At 41.7% G+C, this 25,986-nt stretch overlaps 1 protein-coding gene and 1 long non-coding RNA gene across 5 annotated transcripts in view; one reads left to right on the plus strand and one right to left on the minus strand.

Moving 5' to 3' along the window:
- WDPCP (WD repeat containing planar cell polarity effector) overlaps positions 1-25,986 on the plus strand; it is a 253,054-nt gene that overhangs the window by 202,945 nt on the left and 24,123 nt on the right. The window lies entirely within an intron of this gene.
- Positions 246-25,791, minus strand: LOC141984229 (uncharacterized). Its single transcript, XR_012638695.1, has 3 exons — positions 25,521-25,791; positions 21,942-22,029; positions 246-3,058 (listed from the first exon to the last, which is right to left on the minus strand). It is a non-coding gene; the product is annotated as an uncharacterized LOC141984229 (long non-coding RNA).

A 25,986-nucleotide genomic window follows, 5' to 3' on the forward strand; every position in this document is an offset into this window, starting at 1 on the left:
TCATTACTAGTAACACATAATATGATATGTCATATTATGCACTAATCCTACTGGCATTTGATGAAATAATAATAAAGGTAATATAAAAATGAAAAAAATCCCATAAAAGAAGTTTTTAAACACAAATTTCCAGAAGTTTCCAAAACAAGGTTTTCCTAAACAGGAAAAAAAAATTAAAGTTTAAAAAAAAATTCTGCAGGAAATGTTGTCAAAATTGCTAAGATTTCACTAAAAAAATTGGTTTTATCAAAATGGCATTTTCCAACAGAAAATTGTTTCAATTAAAATTCTCTGACCAGCTCTAGTCCTGAATCGAGTCCATCACCAAATACTTCTGGTGTAGATTTTTCCTTCCTTATTTGTGGATCAGGAAACACTCCTATTATTAACTTCAAGGCATTTTGGATCAGGTCAGTATTCCAGACAGTCACTTGGGTTTCAGAAGCATCAGGAAATCTATTGTGTAAGAGATCTTTCTGATTTAGCTTTGCCTCTCTCCATCTGCGAGGTACAGAGGATTGTGAGCATTGCTTGACTTAACATTTTTACTATTTACATATTAGATATTTTATACATCCATGCTCTTACGATTATCATCTAAGCAGGCAGATTTTTGTTGGTCTGCACCCAGTCCCCTAGTAATGGCAAATTCAATATTATCCACTTCAAAATACGATCAAGAGCTGTATGTATTGTTCACCACTTACGCTGTATAACTTTGATCACAGTCTTAGCTGTGACTATGTTCTTCCAGACAAATTTTTCCATTAGTGTCACAGTTCCAGAAGTTTTATCAGCTAATGTTTTCTTGATTATGAAAGATGCTTTCCTACATCTTCTGGTTCTGTCCCTTCATTTTGGGTGGTGGGAGAAAATACTGGTGCTGCTCCTGTCAAAGTCTTCATATTATAGAGATATTACATTTTTCTACTATAAATAAGAGACCAGCCTATTGTATATTCATTTAAATTTTGAAACAGAAATCTCATCTATTCCTTAAATACAGGGAGTGGAAGTCTGGAACATTTTCTGAAGTGAAAAAATTGAATATATTCTTTATTTATATTCTACTTTATTTTCCTTTAATCTACTCTTCTTTAAAAATGCTGTACGGTGACTTGTATATCATTCCCTGTTTATTCGGATTATGTGGTTGTCAGTTACTTTATATCCCTTGAGAATTTACCCTGCGGCTGCTGAACATCAGTGAAATTTCATATTGACATTTTATTGCTTACACTTTGGAGCATTATTTTATTCCTCTGTGCATCCTATTTGTCATAACAAATGTTTTAACGATAGTAGTTAAGGAAAACATTAATTGTAAATAGTTCTTGAATAATAAACTCCCACAAGTTAAAGAAAAACAGAAAATCAGAGAAGTTAGAAATGACATCTAGCAGCATAGCTGGCTGCTCTACCATCCTCTTCCTGGCCTCGGACATAGAAGATTTGCTGGGCGACGTGGTGAAGCCGTAGCACTAGTTCTAGCAATCCTAGCCTGTGGCCAACAACTTGGGGACCATGGCCAGCCAGGCTTAGTATAGGCCTAAGCTCTTTGAGGCAAAACCAAGGGTGAAGTAGGACTGAAACAGTGTGGACTGGCCATCCTGTCTGCACTGCTCTAGCTGAATGAAAAATACTCCAAGCCTGTTAATTCCTTCCCACTCTCTACCCGCCTCCATTCCACACCTGTGATTGCATTCTACCGGGGTATTTTCCTGTGATTTGTGCCGTTGCCTACAGGCAAAGCAACCTTGTACGTTTTGAACACAAGGTAGGAGGAAGAGGTGTTTCCTTCATCTAAAGCAGAATTGGAACAGGAGAACAAACAGAATTAAGTGGGCATGAGGAACACCACCAAACCACTGGAAAGTCTGGGTTTAATCGGAATACGTCTGTGGCCAGTATAGGGAGAACGATGTCCGTATGAAAGAGTGAGTAGCGAGATGAAGGGAAGCCAATAAGGCTATAGTGAAGTGAGGATGTGGTGGAAAGTTTCAACATGGGGAGCTTCCTTCTTTAAACTATCTTTTTATTAATCCCCCCCCACACCAAAACATACAAAATATGGTTTTAAGTGACAAAAAGAATGGGTGACAAGTAATGTTGCATTTACAGTAAATGCCACTTAATCACAATCCCGATAACAACTTTGGTTAACAGAAACATTTTGTCTGGAATGGACACTGTCCAATTCACTATAATGCTAATTGGTCTGGATATTGCCAGCAGAAATGCCAGCTATGGAAAGTTTCTTTTCCTGCTGCCCCATGGGCTCCCCAGCCCCCATTCCGTGTGGTATGCCCCAGGGGCAGGCAAGGTTTGTGGGGCTGCTCAAAGGAGCAGAAGCACTGGGACATGCAGAGCCCGGGCCCTAGGGTAGGTTGCAGGCAGGACAGCGGCCGGGCAGTGTGGGGGGGGACGAGGAGGGTGCGACTGCCAAGATGCCAGCGCTTTCCGTGGGGAATGGGGGCATTGGTGGCCCACGGGGCTTCACAGTATTTCTTCCTGCACTGTCCAGGCTGCGTCCTGCCCTGGCAGCAGGGGCCTGGGTTCTGCACATCCCAGGGCCGCACTCGCCATGGAAAGCCCCAGATACAGGCAGGTTGTCTTTGCTTATTGGCAACTGCCAGCTAACGGCAACTTTTGGCCCATCCACCAAGGGCTTGCTAATTAGCAGAATCTACTGTAACATCTTTCTGAGAGAAAGGCAAGACATCGATATCACATCTGAAAAAAAACATCTCAGGGATGGGCACCTGGGATGAAATTCTGGCTCCAGTGAAATCAATGGTAAAACTCCCATTGACTTCAGTGGAGCCAAGATTTCACACCTGGATCTTGCCCTACTCCCGTCCTAAATGTCACGCATCAAAGGGGTTGAACACCTCAGAGTTGCAGCTCTCGTCACTTCTCAGCATCACACTCCGCTTCTTCCCTCAGCATCTTTTCTTCCTCCTTCGCCGTTGCGTTCCAAAGAACAAAGAGCGTCCCCCTTTAGCTTCTGGGATGCTTAGTCTCTGAAACTTTTGAGGGCCTCCTCCACCCGATGCTCCTGTTAACAGAGTTTTATTTAAATGGCTAGGAATAGGATGCCTACATTTCCATGACTAGCTCTTCAGAAAACAGCATAACAGTACATTGCATTGTTATGGTTAAAAAGTAGCACTCGTACCAATCTGTTATTGAAATATGCAATCTGGCAAAAGTAGCTCTGTTGACAGTGGGAAGGGCGTTATGGGTTAGTAAATCAAGTCTGAAGCGAGCACTCTATTTTGACATGTTCTAATTGCACACTTTCTGTTTACTTGACAGTGCATTAAATTTTAGAAGTAGGGCAAGAGGTATGGCTTAGAAACAAAGATGAACATTGTTGTTTCTTCTTCAAATATAATATTTCACCTGTTAAAAAAATTTATGTACAATGTAGTGTCCTACTTTCCAAGTGTTGATGTTTTCAGTCTAAGATTACTTTTTTACAGGGAAAAAAAGTCAACTGAAGCAATAAACCTCGTTAATCGGGGGTTTTCAAATGCTGATATGGTTGCATAGTCTTTTAAAGGCCTTTGGGCATTAGACCTATAGAATGTGATATTAGTTATTGGCATGTCTGTGCAACAAAGCACTTGAGAGAATGACTGACAGGCCATAAGTGCATATCAGAGAGAACCTGTGCTTATATCTGCTTCAGTGACTTTATTAGCCACACCCTTCTTGTAAATTGTAAACTGTCAGTCATGGTTCTATAGTGATGTTTAAAACAAGTCAGGGTCTAATACCCCAACTTCTTTTATGTCCTAATGCCATAAGGTATATTTAGAAAATGCATCTGTGTTTTGTCTCAGTGTAGGATTTGTCTAGGAGACACTGAATAGTGAGCCCTATAAGTGTGATTTGAGCACAAAATGAAGTGATAGTGTGTGTGAATGTGTATATTATATACATAATATACACCGCTTACATACATACTTAGTTACGCAGTGTATAACTTATATACTGTGTCTCTATAGAGATTTGCACAATGTATAGTTAACATGTTGTATAAGTTTACATAGTGTATGTTACTAATACATACTGCATCAATGTTACTAATTTGGGCATATGTGTATAAATATACACACACACACACACACACACACAAGAAAAAGTGAAACAAGGGTTTCAATTACATGGAAGGCATATGCTAAAAATAGAAACTTGAAATCTAAGGCCCCCAATTCTGTATTTTCTAAAATCAAATATATTACTTACACTATTTGAGAAGAATTAAAGAAGATAGCACGCCACATTCAGTTTTGGTGTATGGAGACCCACTGCTCATTGAATTCAGTGGGAGTTGGGCTTTCTTATGTCTGGACTACATTTAGTTTATACCTCTGTATAATCCACTGACTACGAATATATTAGTCTTATAGAGACCATGATGCTTTCCTGTTTTGCCCCTGTAGGGCTTATTTTGTTTTGGGTGAAGGGCTGGTCCTATATTTTTTCTCCTAATTTTTTTAAAGCTTCTTTTAATTACTCTATGCTTTGCACACTCAAACTTCAATGGCTTACAATTTTTCACTTGATCAGAAAGCTGATTTAATTTGCTGCAAGGTTAAATGTTAAAGGTTTCAGTCCTATGACCATGAATTATCAAATTAAATTCAGAGCATTTAGTGTAATTGCTTTAGTAACTTGGGTGCTTTCTAACTACTCCTCTTCTGAATTTTAGTTTCTGAAGGACAGATCCACTAAAGGAGCCTTGAGGGGCACAGGTGGGCTAGGTTGTTCTTTGGGTTTCACCTGTGGGGTCTTTGGGTATCTATTCAGTCTGACCACATCCTGAGACCATGTCTGATGAGGCCTGCTCTGCTGACAAGTGAGAGAATTTAAACACCTGTAGGTTTCAGATGTTTAAGCCCAAATCAGTTTTGAAGTAACAAGAAAGGGTGAGCAAATGGTTCACATTTCAGGCAGTTGTCAGCTAAATATGTGCACTGGTCTGTTAACTATTTGGCCAGGCACATCTTGACTGTTTCGCTTTTCTTTTTGCCCTTAAAAGGCAGCTGTATAATATGAGAGAGTTTATCAGAAATGTCATTTTCATGGGCTAAATAGTAAAGCGTCTGAGTAAAATTAAAAGTAAAAAACTTAAATACAGCTCATAAATTATTATAAAAGTACTTTCTTATTTTTCTGAAGCAAACCACTTGCATTCATTTTCAGCTCGCTTACAATATTCTCTGTAAATGCTGAGAAACATTCTTAATCCACATGGCCGTGGGGTGGGGAAAACAAATTAAAAAAAAAAGAAGGATAGAGTGTCAGTCTTAAATATCCTGCCTTTAGATAGCTTAAATTAGACGTTTATTCTCTCCTAAATGCATGTACAGAACTCCCATGCATTTTAATAGGCATGTATGTTCAACCAGGGAGAGAATGTATTCCATGCTGACTTAGTTTTTTTTTTAATTCCCTTGGTTTTTTGTTTGTTTGTTAAACCTTTGATGCCTCGTAAAGGTATATTACCCTCCTGACAGACATGAAGGGCGTTTGGAGCTTTCACAATACATTACATAATGATAACACTCATCAAATATTTCTCCAGAATATGTACCAAATATTCAGAGTTAAAATATATGTACATAAACTCTAACCACCCAACTATAGTGACAATTTCAGAAAGGACTAATTATATGCTACTGTAATCTACCATATAGCATGCAGCTGGCTTCCTACAGACATGTAGCACCCCATTTCCTTCAATGGGGCTGCATTCCAGTGGAGTAGTTCACACTTTACTACATACTGCAGCATCAGAGCTTAAATATCTTGTCAGGTAAATGTATAAAATTCAGATTAACATTGCATATGGGGAAAAATAAAGCCTGTCTTGTATGATGCTCACAGAATTATTATTAGATGCAGTTATTTGTTAAGCACCAACAATGTGCATGGTGCTGTACTTGGGATCACATGAGACAGACTCCATCCCAATGATCCACCTAATCACATAAAAAAAAACCCTACTTTTCCAGTAAACTAGAATGGCTTTTTAGAGTATTTCTATTTATTCATTTAAACAGATAAAAATCTACTCCTGCCAAGACTTGTTATTAGTAAATGTCAATTTCACCATACACACACAAGCCGACCAAAAAAAAAAATATTTCCATTGAAAATAATCTAAGTTTACAAATAGGCAAAGAAAGAAAAATGCTACTTGGGAACTTAGAGTTATATTTAAGGATATTTACTTTGTATATTTTGACAGGTGATATTGTCAATTTGTGTTTTAACAGTTATAGAAATTTAACTTTTTGAATTTTATCAGGTTTCATTAAAAATTATCTGCCTCCTCCCATACAAATTTAAATTGATAAAAATAAAAATGCTTAAAAATAAACATTGATACTATCCATCAAAATTGTAAAAATAAAAATTAAATTCTGCAAAGCCTAGAGATAAGCATGAATAATCTGTCTATGCAAGACTCTCGGAGCTCTTGGCAGAGAAATAAAAATACAGGTCTATTAAAGGCTTATCACTAGGAAAAGACACCAAGATTAGCAACTTCAGTGTAGTTTACCAGGATGTACATCTCAGCTTGTTCTGTAATGAAGACATAATTAACACCTTCTACCCTCAATGTAACCAGGCGAATTTGATGGCGATGTAGCTGGTGGAGATCTACCCACATAGACCTTGGATCAGCTACATTGAGGTAGACTATGTTAAGTTGGGGCTTCACTAGGGAAAGGTCAAGGTAGCTAACCTCAGTGCCTTTTCCTAAGACACAGGCAGTGATGGTACAGTGGCAAACTAATAACCTTTCCCTGCACAAAAGAAGCCTCACCACAGAATCAAAAACTTTCCTCACTGCAAATCTTGCAAAAACATAATTGTCCCAATAAAAATACACACCCCTTCCCAAATTCCCTCCCCAAAAGATGAGTGTATATCATATTATTTAGACTGTTTCAGACCAGGGTCGGGAAATAATTCCAAAGTTAAGGGGCCCTCCCAGAGAATGCCCTTGCTGGCAGCTCCCTCTCTTATAGACGAATGGAAGTTCCAGATCAGACACCTCCATGGGTCTCAGCTGTGGCAGTACTGTGTATGCTACTGTGTATTCTGTAGCTTTGTACTGTGTATGCTAAACAGTTTCGTAAAAGCTTTGGAAAGCATAATGCACTTGCAAGATGTGCAGTATATAAAACGAGAGAGCTACTTTGGTTTATCGTTCAAAGGAAGAAAGATGACAGGAAATGCAGTGTGGTTTAGTGGGTACAGCACTGGATTGGCTGTCAGGAGAGATGAGTTCTATTCCCAGTTTGCCACTAACCTACTGTGTGACCTTGGGCAAAGCACTTCACTTTTTTGCTTCAGAGCGGTAGCCGTGTTAGTCTGTATCAGAACCTATCCTGAAGGACGATCCCTCACTCTCACAGATCTTGGGAGACAGACCAGTCCTTGCTTACAGGCAGCCCCCCAACCTGAAGCAAATACTCACCAGCAACCACACACCACACAACAAAAACACTAACCCAGGAACCTATCCTTGCAACAAAGCCCGTTGCCAACTGTGTCCACATATCTATTCAAGGGACACTATCATAGGACCTAATCACATCAGCCACACTATCAGGGGCTCGTTCACCTGCCCATCTATCAATGTGATATATACCATCATGTGCCAGCAATGCCCCTCTGCCATGTACATTGGCCAAACTGGACAGTCTCTACGCAAAAGAATAAATGGACACAAATCAGACGTCAAGAATTATAACATTCAAAAACCAGTTGGAGAACTCTTCAACGTCCCTGGACACTCAGTTACAAACCTAAAAGTTGCAATTATTCAACAAAATCTTCAAAAACAGACTCCAACAAGAAACTGCAGAACTGGAATTAATTTGCAAACTGGACACCATTAAATTAGGCTTGAATAAAGACTGGGAGTGGATGAGCCATTACACAAATTAAAAACTATTTCCCCATGCTAATTTTCCCCCTACTCTTACTCACACCTTCTTGTCAACTGTTTGAAATGGGCCATCCTGATTATCACTACAAAAGTTTTTTTTTCTCCTACTGATAATAGCCCACCTTAATCGATTAGTCTCATTAGAGTTGGTATGGCAACCCCCATTTTTTCATATTCTCTGTATGTATATATATCTTCCTACTGTATTTTCCACTGCATACATCTGATGAAGTGGATTTTAGCCCACAAAAGCTTATGCTCAAATAAATTTGTTAGTCTCTTAGGTGCCACAAGGACTCCTCGTTCTTTTCACTTTTTTGTGCCTCTGTTTCCCCTCTTCACCCTTTGTCTGGCTTGTCTATTTAGACTATAAGTTCTTTGCAGCAAGGGCTGTCTCTTACTACATGTTTGTATGGCATCTACTACAATGGGGTCCTGCTATTGGGTGGGATCTTTTATAGGAATAAAAAAATATTTTAAAAGTATAAATAGTAAGGGGAGCATACATCCCATAATTTGTTTTCCCAAAATTTGAAGGCTGAGGGAATTGAGGGCACTAAGCACTTTGCAACATCCAGTTCTATCTGTCTTAAATGCTACAATTAAACAAGGCAAATGCCAAAGATAGTTGGTAATCTTGCAAACTGCTTATTGCTGGCACCTCTTTGTATATGTTATGATCGTCTATGGCAACCTGGAGTGATTGTTTTAATAATGGATGGTTGTTACTGGAAGTAATTATAATTTGCAAATACAGAGGTCTTTTATCTAAAGATCTCAAAGTGCTGTATGTGTATGAATTAAGCTTCACACCATCCTGTGAGGTAGATGGCTTCATTGTTGTTTTTATAGAGAAATTCACCCAGGAAACCAGGTCAGTTTCTACCTGATTAACATCACACCTGAACAGAACTGAGCAGCCATTGAAAGGGCAGGAATTTGGGGATGCCAGTGTGAATGACCTTGCACCCACTATCAGCCAGCCAGCTCTGCCTGGGTCAGAGTGAAAAAGCACAAGGCCGCAGCTGGCAGTTGCACACTCTGGAAACATTCGGATGTTAGTTTTTCCAGTTTTAGGTCATCCTGTAGCATTCAGAGTGGTGCTAAAAAGAGCAGCAAAACCAGGAAAGTGTGGAGAAAAACAGATGGATTTGCCATTTGTTGTAGTGCATGAGGCAGTGTAAACCAGCCTGGTTTTTGCCAAGCCTCTAAAACACTGTCCACAGTGGCATCTGCCATAAACAACCCTCTACCCCAGACTCTTAGCTATCGTTTTTCCTGACGAAGAACGGCAAGTCACTTTGGAACAGGAAGGCTGCACTGGTGCTCAAATGGTCTTTGTTAGAAGATGGAGCTATTGTTCCTCCTCAACCTTCCTTCCAGAACTTTCCACGTTAATAGTAAAGGTTTGCATTGCAACTTGAGTCCAACTAGACAACATCTCCTCTCCCTCTGCCAAAGCCAAGAAGCTGGCTACATTAAAGATAAAGATATGTATTATTAAACCCTTGTGCGTCTTGCCAGCAAAGGTTGAAAATATTCCATCATCGGCTCCTACTGATAATATTTCTTTACGCATAAGGATCACTTCTTTGAGGAGTAAGTGTGACGGGGTCCTGAGCATTAGACAGTCACTTGTCCACCGCTCCTCAGGCAATATTGATTTGGCAGAGCCCCTAATGTTTCAGATAACAGCATTGAAAAGGAGGTTCTCAAAGTAGTTTGCTTTGCAAGGCCCTATTATTTTTCAAAATATCACTAAATCGTTAAAGCTGATTCTGCCTCCCCATCTGAAGAACATCATATTAGCTTTGAAGAAGAGAAGCCCAATAATACTATTCCCTTCCTTCCATCCAGTGCCCCAAAAGTTAAGTAACAGCATCTGGGTAGTGCCAAATAGGTGCTTCATTCTCCCTGCAGACAGAAGGGCTTGTCTAGATGAGGAAAATTGACTGAAACAGCTTTTGTGGAATATCTACTGCTGTGAACACTCTATTCCAGAATAAAAAAATCACTTGATTTCTGAATAATGAGCACCATTCCAAAGCCGAGCAACTATTCTGGAATAAAATCACTTTTATTGTCCAGTGTCCACCCAGAGAGCTATTCCGCAATAGTTCATTCAGCAAGAGCAATTCTGGTCAATTTCCCTGTGTAGACAAGCCTTTAGTAATACAAGGCAGCTATGTAGGCACAAAGTCTTAAAATTTGTTCACCGGGAGCCAGGTTTTCAGGGAGTCAGTCTCCCCTTCCTGAAGAGAGCAACACCAATCTCAAAGATCCACTAAAAGAGACCTTTTTTCAAAGATGCTGGCATTCTGTTCCTATACTTTGCCAGAGCTCTAATGGAGTAGATTTCAGAGTTGTTGTTTTTTCCCCTCCTCAACAGCTTTCACTTAAGATGTGAAGAAGAAATTCCACCTTGCTGAGTATCTTAGTATCTGCAAAATGCATACCAAGATTCCATCTCCTATCAGCCAGGTCTACCACTGAGTTTTAATGTAGCCCACAGAGCCCTCTGGCTTAACTCTTCATTAGTGGGAGAAATGTCCACTAAGTGAAAATTAATGGCTCTCCCCTACTGGAGTAGTTGCCTTGATCCCCTTAATCAGACCCTGAATTGCTTGCCCCTGACATGTAGGAAGTGCAAAGAATATCCCAGTAGGGCTCATTCCTGATACAGAGCTAACTTTCTATATGTCTCTTCTGTAAAGCAAGGCAAGAAGAAAGTGTCCCTCCAAGTCAAAGGGTTGTCACCAGCAGCAGAGGTCTGAGGGCACATGAACATACATAATGTCATTTTACCTCCAGGACCCCTTTGCATTAGAGGCTGCCTCCTTCAGATTCAGCTGCAATGGAGGCACATCATTTCTAGCTGGGGGCTGGGTTCATTAGTGCTGCAGGTTTTCATAGACTTTCTTCAGTTTTCCTCTTTATCCAAAATTGTCCAGCTCTCTCCCGCTGTTTCTCAGGACAAAGGAGTGAAGGGATAAAGTCAATACAAGACCTCCTTGCCTGGGTGCTGTGACATCAGTCCCAAGGTTTTTTGCCACCCACAATAACTATAGCATCGATTCAGACCATTAATTTATTTCATTTGAAAGAAATGGTCTGACTGGTATTGCATTAGCCCAGATAGACTTCCTATGGTTGCCACCAAGATGTTCAACATAGAGTCCACCTGTGCAAACATTGGAGTCAGTGCCCCAGGGAATTTCCTCATATCAAAAGGATATAGAGGATGTGTACCTGCATGTCCTTATTGCCTCCAAGAATCAACTGTACATACAGTTTTGCTTTAGTAATCTGTACTTTGAGTGTTGCAATCTCCCTTTTGGTCTTGCTGGCACCTAGAATTTAAATACCGTTCAGAACACGTGTTAGTGACCCATCTCCAGGAGCAGAGAATTGAAGTGATTTGTTATCTCAACAATTAGGTGGTCTGTAGCAATTCCTTTTGAGAGTTTGAGACACAATTAGCCAACTCTGGCACTCTAGCCTTGTCCGAGAGCTATCAATTAGTTATAAACCTGCTCAGAAATTTTCCGGTGCTGTCCCAAAGTCTTGTCTACCTGGACATCTTTTTCTGTATCAACCTCAAAAGGGAGCCTTCTTGTCAAAGAATAGCCAAAGTAAAGCCAGGAGTCTAGGAGTTCCAGGTCCTTCCTCTCTTCACCAAAAAAATGCACCTATTCCAGTTGCTTGTCTTCTATCTCAAGGTGGTTCCCTGCGCTGGCTTCTGGTTTTCCACCCTGCACCTGTTTCTTCTGAACTGGAATTCATCAGTCCCAGGACTTGGAGAGACTAATAAGTATCCAGCTGCACATCAAAGTTTCCCTCTTGTGGCAACTTTAGGAGTCCAGTCTATTAAGCGGTTTCACTAACCAATCTCTGAGGGGTAGTGCTGAAGACAGACAGCATATGGGGGGCAAAACGGCTAAGGGTAATTGTCCCATTTCAAGACAAAATTAGAGACATATGTTGTGCTACAAGCTATAAGAAAGGCCTTGTTTGCATTCTGGGGACTGTCATCAGAGAGGCCTGGCCATTCTAATTGGGTCACAGTTCAATGGTGGTTGCCTACCTGTACTGGCATGGGGGATACCCAGTGTCCCAGGCAATGCTTTGAGTACAGCATGCTGTTTCAATGAGCAGAGAAGAACTTTACTGCCCTCATCCTATCTTGCAGGAAGAGCAAGTCATCTGAAGCCCAGAACTCAATCTTTCTTGTGGAAGAGGGTCTTCTTCCAGTGGTCCTTCTCTCTCTGCTATTCAGGCAGAAGTTTCTTGTCTAGGATTTCTTCACTTTTCCAGTGAACATCCAGTTTTTCCAGGCTTTGTTCCAGGACCCTCCGGCCTATCAGAGGGCATCTTCTCAGGCCTGTAGCCCAAGATTCTCCTTCACATGTTTCTGGATTCCTCCACAGACTTGTAGCAGGCGGATGTGGTTCTGAGCCAACTATCCATAGAATGCAAGTCCCTTCTGCTCTGCTCTTCTGATGTCTAGGAGCTTTCTGGTGCTACAGTCAATTCATTAGGCCTAACAAATGTCCATAGCACTGAGTCCATAGTACAATTATTCCCTTTCCAAAAATGCCCTTAGAGCTCTTTTTAGAATAAATCTTTCCTTCAGATTGATTCTTCCTGCCTGGAGGCTGCATCTACAGTTGCAAGCTCTGTAGGTCCTCTCTTTGAAGACAAAGCATTCAGTGAAAAGCATTTAACCCTTAAGGTTCTTTTTCTGGTGACCATTTTATTAGCTTAATAGGTCTGCAAGCTGGCAATAGTTGTTGAGGGCCAACATTTGTGATGCTGCAAGCTGTTCCTTTATTTCTCTACAAATGCCCTTCCTGTTTTCATCAGCTCCAGGAAATTGTGTTTCGTCTTCGACTGATTGCACATGTGTATTTCTCTCTTGGTGTGCATGCACCCTGTGTGCAGTCACCAGAATTTTTTCCCTCGGTGGTACCCGTTGGGGCCACTCAACTGCCCTCTGCTACCGCGTGCTGCTGGCATTGGTATAAAGGGCGCAGCCGACCCCGAGCCCCCTCACTTCCTTCTTACAGCCCATGATGGTCACTGGAACTGCTCTTCTTGCTTTTGCAAGTACTCTCCATGGACTGTGTTCGCTTGTATTTTATTGTAAATAGTTTAGTGTTTAGTGTTTAGTTAGATTTGTTTACCCCATCTGAGGGATTTATTCAATTCCTGGTACGTTGGTCACTGGTCTTCAGGCCCCTGTGTTTCCTGCAATAAGGCCATGCCCATGAATGACTCACACTCTAGTTTCTTGAAGTGCCTCAGGGAAGCTCATATTGGAGAGTGTTGCCAAATTTGCAGGGACTTTAAGCCTTGCACAAGGAAAGATCATGAAGCCAGGCTAAAGTTTCTCCCTCGGAGGTGGCTTTGAGACCTCCATCAAAGCCAGGTCAGTCAAACTCAGCATTGACTGTCTCAGTGTCAGTAAGGAGTGTGCCTTCTGCCATGCCTGACTCCCAGCACCGTTCACCATCCCCAATGTCTAAGAAGAGGCATAAGAAGCAGAGTGCCGAAAGGATGAGGTCCCTGGCACTGAAGTCTGCTAGGCATGGGGATAAGAGTAACGCGAGGTCTAAATCTAAGCACTCCTCTGCTTCGGTAACACAGGAGATGACACTGTTGACTCCAGCACCTAGGCATGTTCCGTGGAGTCTGGAGCTAGAAATTACTAGTTCCCAGGATGCCACAGCCCAGTTTTCCTTTGTTTGCGAACTGCTTTTTCCATTTCCTCAGTGCTTGGTCCTGGATCCCTACAGACCATTGGATGTTTAGCACTGTACAAGTGAGATACACCCTCCAGTTTATTTCCTTTCTACCTTCCCTCTCCGTCCTTCTTCAGGGACCCCTCTCACGAAGAACTTCTGGGTCAGGAGATTCAGTCTCTCCTTCATTTGGGAGCCATAGAGGACGTTCCACAGAATTTAAAAGGGAAGGGTTTCCACTCCTGTTATTTCCTAATCCAAAAAGCAAAGGCAGGTTTCAGACTTGTCCTAGACCTGAAACAGCTCAACAACTGACTCAAAAGATAAAGTTCTGCATGGTCACTCTGGCATCCATCATCCTCTCTCTGGACCTTGGATTTAAGAGTTGCCTACTTTCATTGCCAATACCCTGAGGGCACAGAAAATTCCTCAGGTTTGTAGTGAAGCTGGAACGTTACCAGTTCACAGTGCTTCCATTAGGCCTCTCTGCAACTCCTCAAGTAGTCATGAAATATATGGTTGTGGTAGTAGCATTTCTGAGGAAACTAGGAGTGCAGATCTACCTTTACCTCAATGACTGGATAGTCAAGAGACGGTCCAAACCCCAGATTATATCCAGTGTTCGACTCATTCAGTCAGCATTCAAGGCCCTAGCCCTATTGGTCAATGCAGACAAGTCAACTCTTTGTTTGGTACAGAGGAGAGAGTTTATAGGGGTGGTGCTGGACTCTAGCCAGACCAGAGCATTCCTCTCAGAGTCAAGATTCCAATCTATCTGGTCTCTAGTGCCATAGAAATACAGGACTGGAAGGGCCATCGAGAGGTCATCTAGTCCCGTCCCCTGCACTCATGGCTGGACTAAGTATTATTGACCATCCCTGACAGGTGTTTGTCTAACCTGCTCTTAAAGATCTCAAATAGTGGAGATCCAACAACCCCCCTGGGCAATTTATTTCAGCGCTTAACCACCCTGACAGCTAGGAAGATTTTCCTAATGTCCAATCTAACCCACTCATTCTGCAATTTAAGCCCATTTCTTCTTGTCCTATCCTCAAAAGTTAAGGAAAATAATGTTTCTCCTTCTTCCTTATACTTGAAAACTGTTATCATATCTCCTCTCAGTCTTCTCTTCTCCAGACTAAAACACACACAGTTTTTTCAATCTTCCCTCATAGGTCATGTTTTCTACACCTTTAATCATTTTTGTTGCTCTTCTCTTCTACTTTCTTCAATTTGTCCTCAAGTTTCACCCATCGCAACAGCCTGAAACTTTATGAGGCTCATAGGCCACATCGCCTCATGCACATATGTAATACAACATGTGAGGCTCCAGACATGGCTGACCTCAGTGTACTCACCAAGCCATCTTCAACTGGACATTATGCTCATTGTACCTGCACGAGTTCTAATTTCCCTAAACTGGTGGTTGGATCCTCCCAATGTTTGTGTGGGCATTCCCTTCATCGCCCTTAACTGTCAATGACTCGGATCTCAGACATATCTGCTCTAGGTTGGGGAGCTCACCTTGAGCCCCTCCTAACACAGGGTCTTTGGTCATCGTGGGAGCTCTCTCTTCATATCACCCTGAGTTCTCTGACATTGATCCATCTTGCCTGTCAGGCTTTCCCACCTCATATTGGGGGGAGAAACCTGTTTATTCTTACAGACATCACAGCTATGTTTTACCTCAACAGGCAGGGAAGATCTCACTTATCCCTCCTTTTTCAGGAAGCAATTCAGTTAACCTCAAGGCCTCTTACCTTCCAGGGGTGCGGAATGAGCTAACAGACCACCTGAGCAGGTCATTTTTGAGTCACTACGAGAGGTCTCTCTGCCCAGATGAAGCCAGATGTATTTTCTAGCAGCGGGCGGGCTCCCCAAATAGATCTATTTGCAAACAGGTCCAACAGAAAATGTTACCAGTTCTGCTCCCTGAAAGACCACAGTCCAGGTTTAATCACAGATGCCTTCCTGCTATCCTGGGCAGAAAAGCTTAGCTATGCTTTTGCCCCATACCTCTCCTATATAGACTGCTACTAAAAATGAAGCGGGACAGCACTTAAATTATATTAATAGCCCCAGCATGGCCCCACCAAGAGTGGTTCTCTACTGGTCCTCTCGGTGGCATCTCCATTCTCACTCCCACTACACTCAGACCTGATCTCCTAAGACCACGGTTGGCTGCTCCACCCAAACCTACAATCCTTTCATCTAACAGCCTGGAAGATCCATGGCTAAATCTCAGAAAACAAGCTTGCTTAGAGCAAGTTCACCAAGTCTTCACACAACACAGACTCAACCTGTGGAACTCATTGTCAGGGGATGTTGTGAAGGCCAAAACTATAATGGGGTACAAAAAAGAATTAGATAAGTTCATGGAAGATAGGTACATTAATGGATATTAGCAAAGATGGGCAGGGATGCAACCCCATGCTTTGGTTGTCCCTAGCCACCAACTGCCGGAAGCTGGACTGTGCAACAGGGGATGGATCACTTGATGATTGCCCAGTTCTGTCCATTTCCTCTGAAGCACCTGGCATTGGCCACTGTCAGGAGACAGGATATTGGGCTAGATGGACCATTGGTCTGACCCAGTCTGGCCATTCTTAGGTTCTTACTAAGTAGCAGAAAGCCCTCTATCAGGGCCCCTGCCTGTCAAAGTGGAAGTGGTTCTCTGTCTATGCTTGTTAAACCAGAGTCTTGCTGATGCATTAATCCATCCAGCGCATACTTAACTATCTGTTGTACCTGAAACTGCACGATTTCCTGAAAAAGAGGGGTAAGCAAGCTCCTCCCTGCCTGTTGAGGTAAAACATAACTGTGGTGTAAGAACAAGGCTTAGCAGTTTCCTCGGTCAAGGTTCACTTGGCAGCAATATCAGCTTTCCATGCTTGCATGGATAGCTGTTCGGTTTCAGGACTCTCAGTGCTGATAGCAATTCTGCTCCTTGGCTGAGGCCTGGTCTACACTACGGGGGTGTCATAAATATAAAGGGAAGGGTAAACACCTTTAAAATCCCTCATGGCCAGAGGAAAAACCCTTTCACCTGTAAAGGGTTAAGAAGCTAGGATAAGCACCTGACCAAAATGACCAATGAGGAGACAAGATACTTTAAAAAGCTGGGGGGAGGGAGAAACAAAGCCGCTCTCTCTCTCTGTCTGTGTGATGCTTTTGCCGGGAACAGAACAGGAATGGAGTCTTAGAACTTAGTAAGTAATCTAGCTAGATGTGTGTTAGATTCTGATTCCTTTAAATGGCTGAGAAAAGAAGCTGTGCTGAATGGAATGTAGATTCCTGTTTTTGTGTCTTTTTGTAACTTAAGGTTTTGCCTAGAGGGATTCTCTGTTTTGAATCTGATTACCCTGTAAGGTATTTACCATCCTGATTTTACAGAGGTGATTCTTTTTACTTTTTCTTCTAGTAAAATTCTTTTTAAGAATCTGAATGCTTTTTTCATTGTTCTTAAGATCCAAGGGTTTGGGTCTGTGTTCACCTATGCAAATTGGTGAGGATTTTTATCAAACCTTCCCCAGGAAAGGGGGTGTAAGATTTGGGAGGATTTTGGGGGGAAAAGATGTTTCCAAACGGGCTCTTTCCCAATTATATCCCTGTTAGACGTTTGGTGGTGGCAGCGAAAGTCCAAGGGCAAAAGGTAAAATAGTTTGTACCTTGGGGAAGTTTTAACCTAAGCTGGTAAAAGTAAGCTTAGGAGGTTTTCATGCAGGTCCCCACATCTGTACCCTAGAGTTCAGAGTGGTGAAGTAACCTTGACAGGGGGTAAGTCAACCTAAGTTACACAAGTCCAGCTACGTAAATAATGTAGCTAGAGTCGATGTAGGTTAGGTCAACTTACTGAGGTGTCTACACTGCACTGGGTCAACAGGAGAAACTCTCCCATTGACTTACCTTATGCTTCTCATTCCGGTGGAGTACCGGAGTCAACGGGAGAGTGATCTGCAGTTGATTTAGCAGGTCTTCACTAGACCCGCTAAGTTGACCCCCAGTGCATTGATCGCTGCAGTGCCGATCCCCAGTAATTGTAGACATACCCCAAGAAAGGTATTGCTTCCCTAGAAGGGAAGTTTGCAATCTACCATGAGTTAGGGCTTGTCTAGAATACCACTTAAGTCTATGTAACTTGCATTGCTCAGGGATGTGAAAAAAAACACACCCCTGAGCGACGTAAGTTATATCGACTTAAAGCACTGTCTACACCACACTATGTCAGTGGGAGACTCTCCCACCGACATAGCTTCCCCCTCATTGAGGTGGAGTAATTACATCGATGAGAGAACACTCTTCCGTCAACATAGCACGTCTTCAGCAGACTTGCCACATCGGCACAGTTGCACCACTGCAATGGCACCAATGTAGCGCAGTAGTGAAAACAAGCCCTTAGATACAGTAGTGATGAGCCTGATATAAGAACCAGAACAAAAACAGAATAATCCAGTCTTCCATGTATATTTTCACTAAGACACTATAGAGTGTGCACTTCCACCTCTACTGATCCAGCATTTGGCCAAACAGTTCTATCCTCCGTGCTCAAAAGGTTGCTTTTCCCTGATAGCCTTGTGGGACTGCTAGTTATATCCCATCAAGTTACAGATTAACTTTGTCCACCAACGAAATACCATTTATGAGTAAGAAAAATTGTCTAGTCGATAGAGGAGTTAGGTATAAAACCCAGAAGTCCTGCAAGCCTATCCCCTGCTATAATTACTAAACAATAATGGTATTATGTTGATCATGTTATCCCATGACAGGACCGCTTATCGCATGTGTCACCACTATATATAGATGTATATCTGCTTGTGATCAAGATGATTAGATCACATGCTTCAGAAGACTTATCAAATGTAAAGCTGAAAATGCAGGCCTTTTTAGTGCCAGGAGACTGCTCATAAGCTTGGAGTCAAAGTGACTGCAGGGGAGGGCATTGCAATGGCAGATCCCTGCCTGCTGAATCTGGTCCAGCTGGCAGTCCATCAGAGCCTGATCTTGTCATACTTGGCTCACATTGTAGGACATGCCTTTTTGGTCTGGCTTTTCTGTGCTATTGGTACGTCCTGGGCAGTCCCTTGGGAAACAGCTTTTTAAGTTAGCAAGGTTCTAGGGTAGCCAAGTAGATGCTCTCTGTTTTCAGCATATATTGTGTTTTTAATTGAATTTAGTAAATAGCTTTAAGGTGATGAGCACTATAAATGTGTGAGATTAATTAACAAAAAAACCACACCGCACACATACAGGGTGAAATCCTGGCTCCAGTGAAGTCAGTGGCAAAACTCCCTTTAACTTCAGTGGGGCCAGAATGTCACCCATGGACTTTATGCATATCCTCACATCATCTAAGAGCAGAACAACAATAGAATCAAGGTGGAACAGCTGTGTTACACAGATATGGTCATACTCCATATTACTTACACTTCTGCAGTAATTACTTGCATGTAACTATTTCCTTTATCTTTTTAGGAAAATATGTAAAATCTTGATTTCAATATGAAACAAGCATGTAAAATAAAGAAATATATTATTCACATGAAACTAGCTAGCCACGTGAATAGATAATTTGGTTAAATGTACCAAAAGAAGGGGATATGTTTTGACTAGTTGAGCTATTATATCACAATAACTACTCAATTGGCCTAAGTACTTACATTGTTTGAGTGCTTGCATTGTTTCTTTCTGAGCAACATATGGCTTACTCTTTTAAATAGCAGTGGCTGAAGTCTGTCTGGTTCACTGGGAGTTCATTGGTATATATTTGCAACTCCTGAAGCAAAAAAAACTGATATTTTATCTTTAGAAGGAGTTACATTTTTTTTGAACTTATTGAATTTTTCAAAGATCAGCATGAAGAGTTCTGATTAAATGCTTGCTTCAGCGTTTTAAAGGCTTCTTGTGTCCCTGTTGCCTAAGGAGGTCGTACATTACGATTTCTCTGTAAACATCAGATTGTACCGAATTGGCTGAGCATACCATGCAGAGCACACAAAGAAGACGTCAAATGGCTTATCTTGCATTTATCAACTAGTTTATTTTTCATGCCAAAAAAAGCTGTATTTTTACAAGAGCAGCTGCTACTTTGTAAATATTTTAATGGCTTCTGTTAAGTAGATCTGTCAGTTTTGCAAACAATATTAAAATAAGATTTTCATTCTTCCATGTGATTGCATGTCTTGAGATGTATTTTATCTCTGAAAGGCCTGTGGAGGAGACTTGAGAATGGATTTTTTTTTTATTTGCAGGCACAGAGCCAATAGAGAATAGGTGCATTTAAGTAATAATTCATAATGTCACCACCAGGGAAGGAGTGTGAGTTCTATCACTATTGCATGAAGTCTTCTCAGAATGCCCTTCTGGCTGAATAATATGAAAATCTGTCAATGGGCTAATACAGAACTATCTTTGGCTCTTCCAGCCAGGTGCTAGATGTTACAGTCACAGCTGCCAGCAAATTTTAGGAGGAGGGCATAATCATACATATGGATTCCTTGAGCACATTGCTTTAATCTAAGAGTATATTACCATCATATAATATTATCCTGTTATCTAGACAAATGTGATCTTTGTACATTTAGCAAGATATAAGTTCTCATAGTCTTTGAGGTGAAAAATAACTCCTTTAAAAATGAAACCTTTCACTCTCTCAAAGAGAAGAGGCAAAGCCAGAAACTGATTTCTGACGTCTTTCAAATTTTGTGGAAATTCAAATTCAAATCCCCAGATCTGAACTCAGCAAACTGCAGAGTCCAAGATCCAAACCTGGAACGGGCCTATTTTGTAACCAAGACTACACATTACCTTGAAAGGTTTTCATTATCTAGGGGTGAACTATTGTGTGACCTCCTTCTGAGCCTTCCAGTACCAATAGACCAAGTCCTGATTTATCCCTGAGCCCTACCCTAAACCTAATCCAGATATGAACCATCCCCTCAGCCCATCTCTACTCTATTAGTGCCATTTTGGCTAGATCTGTTATTTAAATTAGATGTAGGAAAAAGTAATTGTTAAAGAATGTCTAAGGAAAAATGCTTCAATAAATTAAAATTAAATCTGTGCCCATGAGAAACAGGAACCCAAGGATCCATAGTGAAGATTTATATTTCTTCAGTCCAAAGATCTTATAGCAATTGATTCTCATGGTTTTGAGCTGCTGTTGGCCTTCTCCTGAATATATCCTGTCATACTGTAGCACTAGGTCCTCTTATCAGGAATAGCATTGGGACAGTATGGACCATCATGTTTTCTCCTGCTCCTCCGCCTCCAAACTACACAAAGATCTTTCTTCCTTCTTTCGTTCCACCTATAGTGGAAGAAGCCACTAGTACCTCTAGAGAGCCTTTGGGGCAATTGTCATGTTCATGGGGTTTTTGTTTTGCGTTAAGGAATTCTCTCTCTGTCCTAAAAGTAAAAAAACTTTAAAGTTTTACTTAAAAAAAGTAAAAAAGGGGATCAACTTGTGCATGTTCTGACAAAATAATATCTACAACTTACATGTGAATGGACTTTGGTGAGTATTTTTAATTTTTTTAATGAATTTAGCGATCATAAAAAGTGCCAGAATGCCAATATTTATTCACAGAAAAGAGATAGCATGTACAAGCTTTCCCTTGCTCCCTGTTAGTGTTCCTCAAGCTTGTTTTGAAGGGACCACCTTTAGAGATAAGAAACATCGCATAGACCCATTCAAGTCTCTGGCCTCTGCTCTCTATTACCAGCAAGGATACGACTTGGTGCAACGTGTGATGCTGGTTTTGTGATTATGGTAATAATACTGAGAACGTGTGATGCTGGTTTTGTGATTATGGTAATAATACTGTGGTCTCTCATCCATTAGGAACTAGATTGAAACTATTAATTCATTTCACACTAAGCACTGAATAACCATCAGATACAATTAACTTCTGGACACAGATCCTGGGTTGGATTTAAATTGTTACCTAGATGTGAAAGTGCCAAAACTCATTAGCATTCCTAAGGGCAAGTTAGTTCCCCAGAACTTATAGGGCCAAATTCAGAGGGGATGTGTAAATTGGTAGATGGTAGATTCCCTTACTCTTAGTTAGACTCCATTAGACCTTGTCACACCCATTTAATGATGTGTAAGCTAGTATAACTAAGGGCCTGCCTACACTACAAAAATATCCAGGTTAGCAGATGTGGTTACAGCACCACTGTCCCCTGAGCGAGTCACAACACATTTTAATTTGCATGTGACCTACCTGTGTTGTCACCAGATCACATAACCAGACATGTCCCAGGCTTCGGCCCACTTATGCCTCTTTGTTACAGCACAGTTCAATCCGTTCCCTAGGACAAATGTTAACTACGTTGAAACAATGTAAAGGACCAACTGAGATGTTCTGGGGTTCACCCAGGCTAGTAAGGGGGTTTGGTCACAGTCTATCTTGTAACACTGGGTGTCTTGTGGCTGTGCAGCTTTGGTCCAAAACTGTGACCCCCAACAGCCTTCCAGCAGCCCACAAACCTTACCGTGGCTTTGCCCAGCCAAATTACTCCATGCAGGCTGACTTTGGTACCCTTCCAGCCCTGAATGCATCCCAAAATCATCTGATTGAAGGGACCAGTCCTTCACACTGGACCCTCCCAGATAAATGTTCAGTTTGCTGCCTTTACAGAGACAGAAAAACACTCCAACCTGTTAGCTGTCTGGAAGCACATACTTTACTGGACATACCCAGCACTGACAGCAAAACAAGTTAACCACCAAAAGCGTGTGGATTAAGTGAAGCCAAGTAAAAAGGTAGGGATGGTTACAAGCAAATAAAAGTGAAAACATGCATCTAAAAGTCTAAAACTTCATCTAGCAAGATACAGTCTTTGTTCAAGGTGGTTTTTCTCTCTCTCTCTCTCTCCTTACCAGCTTTTTGCTGGCTGATCTGGCCAGGATCCATTACACAGATCAAATCGCTTAGTTTCTTCTCCTAAACTGAAGAGTAAAAACTGAGTCTCTCTCTGTTCCTTATAGTCCCAAAGGGATGTCTATTTCACAGGTTAGGAATGCCTCTTGAGAATTCAGTCTTCTGTCTCTCTCTGGAGTGCAGGAACCATGTTACTGCTCTGTCTCTCGAGCTCAGGATCAGGATAACCCCCACAGGTTTAGCTCAATGACTTTGTTTACTACTAATGCTTAAACTGAGGTAAACCCACATTCCTTTGTGTAGGTCAGATCTGTTTATTGCCTTTACCTAGGCGAGGCTGTCTGGTCTTAAACATGTTCTAGTAACATCATACAGAGGGAATTCATAACTTTATATACTGTATAACATTAACATCTACATTATACTAATAACTCATGTTATTAGCTTTCATATACCTCACACATCATATTTTGTACAAATATTATTGCAGTAATGTTTTTCGGTTGTGAATACAGGATTGCCCAGGATCACAATCTTCCTGTTAATGGCTTTTTTAGTGATACACTACTTTTCTGGTGTACCGCTATGTGAGTTAACCCAAACGAGACTCCCTTAGACTCTAATATATGGTTACTTGGTGGGTATGCCCACAATGCAATGAAAGCCCAGAGTTAGTAGAACACAAGGTAGCGCACCCTGAGTGTGTTAACCGGGGCTTGAGCATCTACTCTCATTTGTAACCCCAGGTTAGGAACTGTTGAACCCTAGGTCCCAGTCTGGTGCTCCAGCACCTACACTGAAATAGGCGAGCTGGGATAATAACCACCCATATCCCAGACTTTCTAGCACCCCCCCCAAAATGGCTGCTTGAGCCCTTTGTTCGTGGTGGGAAAAACCTGACTGTCTTCCAAACTTGACTGTCCAGAGGACAAAGAAAGTCAGCTCAAGAGATTGTGGAACACTTTTGGCAAACTGCCAGAGCACAAGTCAAGAGGGGCTGCATCTACAGTGCAAAGCAATAGGGCTTGAACCCTGAGGCCCGGCTTGACTCTGATTCGTGTCCTGGGACCCTGGGTCCAAGCCCTCGGTTAACATGTAGATTTGCGTGTAGATGGAAGGGGGTTAGGCTTAAGCGGAGTGTGAATCCTGGGCTTACATTGCAGTGTAGATATAGCCTAATTCAGAAGTGATGTGCAAGAGGAGGCAGGGAAAGTTATGTATTGGTAAGTGGATATGACTAAGGACTTGTCCACACTTAAAACACTACAGAAGTGCAGCTTCTCCGCTGCAGCACCTCAGTGTAGACACTACCTATGTCAACAGACGGGGTTCTCCCATCAGCGTAAGTACTCCTCCTCCCCGAGAGGCAGGAGCTAGGTCGATGGAAGAATTCTCCCATCAACCTAACACTGTCTACACTGGGGGTTAGGGCGGTACAGGTACGTCTCTCAGGGATATGGGTTTTTCATGGCTATACCAACATACAATTCTAGTGTAGACCAGACCTCTGGAAGTCTAAGTAGGTGTGACTTACATATTGCAGCTTGGCATAACAAGAAGGTATAAATTAAACCAGTTTAGATGAGTCTCTGAATCGAGCTCTCATTTTTTATATTCGCAAAAAGAAAAGGAGTACTTGTGGCACCTTAGAGACTAACCAATTTATTTGAGCATAAGCTTTCGTGAGCTACAGCTCACTTCATCGGATGCATACTGTGGAAAGTGTAGAAGATCTTTTTATACACGCAAAGCATGAAAAAATACCTCCCCCCACCCCACTCTCCTGCTGGTAATAGCGTATCTAAAGTGATCACTCTCCTTACAATGTGTATGATAATCAAGGTGGGCCATTTCCAGCACAAATCCAGGGTTTAACAAGAACGTCTGGGGGGGGGGGTATGAAAAAACAAGCGGAAATAGGTTACCTTGCATAATGACTTAGCCACTCCCAGTCTCTATTCAAGCCTAAGTTAATTGTATCCAATTTGCAAATGAATTCCAATTCAACAGTCTCTCGCTGGAGTCTGGATTTGAAGTTTTTTTGTTGTAATATCGCAACTTTCATGTCTGTAATCGCGTGACCAGAGAGATTGAAGTGTTCTCCGACTGGTTTATGAATGTTATCATTCTTGACATCTGAATTGTGTCCATTTATTCTTTTACGTAGAGACTGTCCAGTTTGACTAATGTACGTGGCGGGGGGGAGGGGGGAGAAAACCTGAATTTGTGCTGGAAATGGCTCAACTTGATTATCATACACATTGTAAGGAGAGTGATCACTTTAGATAAGCTATTACCAGCAGGAGAGTGGGGTAGGGGGAGGTATTTTTTCATGCTTTGTGTGTATAAAAAGATCTTCTACAATTTCCACAGTATGCATCCGATGAAGTGAGCTGTAGCTCACGAAAGCTTATGCTCAAATAAATTGGTTAGTCTCTAAGGTGCCACAAGTCCTCCTTTTCTTTTTGCGAATACAGACTAACGCAGCTGTTACTCTGAAACCTGCCATTTTTTATATTGTGAGAACTGGAATGTTGGTAGCTCATCTCTGCTTCAGAGCTGAAAAACAGAATCACTTGCAGGCCAAATACACTGAAAGTGGATAGGACAGTGCTTCGAAAACAGCTCCGAGAAATACAGTTCATTACCAAAGGGTCTTACAGCTTAGTCTACTGAAATTAGGGTGGCTTCTGAGACCTGCCTAAGCAAAATTCCTAAGCAAAAAGTTCCTTTTATTGCATATGTTTAGGCCACTACCTGGAGCTCTCTAGACACTTAAAAAATTATTTCTGCAGTCCCTGTTTAGTTAACTTCATTGCTCAGCCCCTCTCTTTCTCTTAAGTGGTTACTACTAATTAGTTTTGAAGAATGGGGCTCTCTGGAGACCGATTTAAGCAGAAGAAATTCTAGTTTACTTACAGGAATTTGAATTTTCCAGATATAGTATATTGCCTCCATAGAAACACGCTCACTCTCCCTCTTTCACGGCTTCTCTTTGGAGTTTTTATTCCAGACAGATGGACAGAAACTTAGAGTGAGATCAACGGCTCTTCTTTAATAGAGTCTGTCTAGGAACTGTTATGCGCATGCATCGAGGCATGTGGCCCCTTACTAAGCTAATTCCTTTTCATGGTTCCCTGCCTGCACAATTCCATGGGTGTGGATCTGTGAAGGCAGTGCAGCCAGAGCATTCTAGTTATGGGTACTGTAAATAAGCTAGTTTACTCTTGTTCGTCTTGTTCACTCCATTTTCATCTCACACGTGAACAGCGTGAAAAATAATACATCTTGGGGAGTTAGCCCTTTAGAAACTGAAGGGTCAGAAACCCAAGTGATTTTGCCCTCCTAAGCTGGTGAGCACTTCTGGGTCTCTGGCCAAAATGTA

The sequence above is a fragment of the Natator depressus genome, chromosome 3, assembly GCF_965152275.1.
Source record: "Natator depressus isolate rNatDep1 chromosome 3, rNatDep2.hap1, whole genome shotgun sequence".
Lineage (NCBI taxonomy): Eukaryota > Metazoa > Chordata > Testudines > Cheloniidae > Natator > Natator depressus.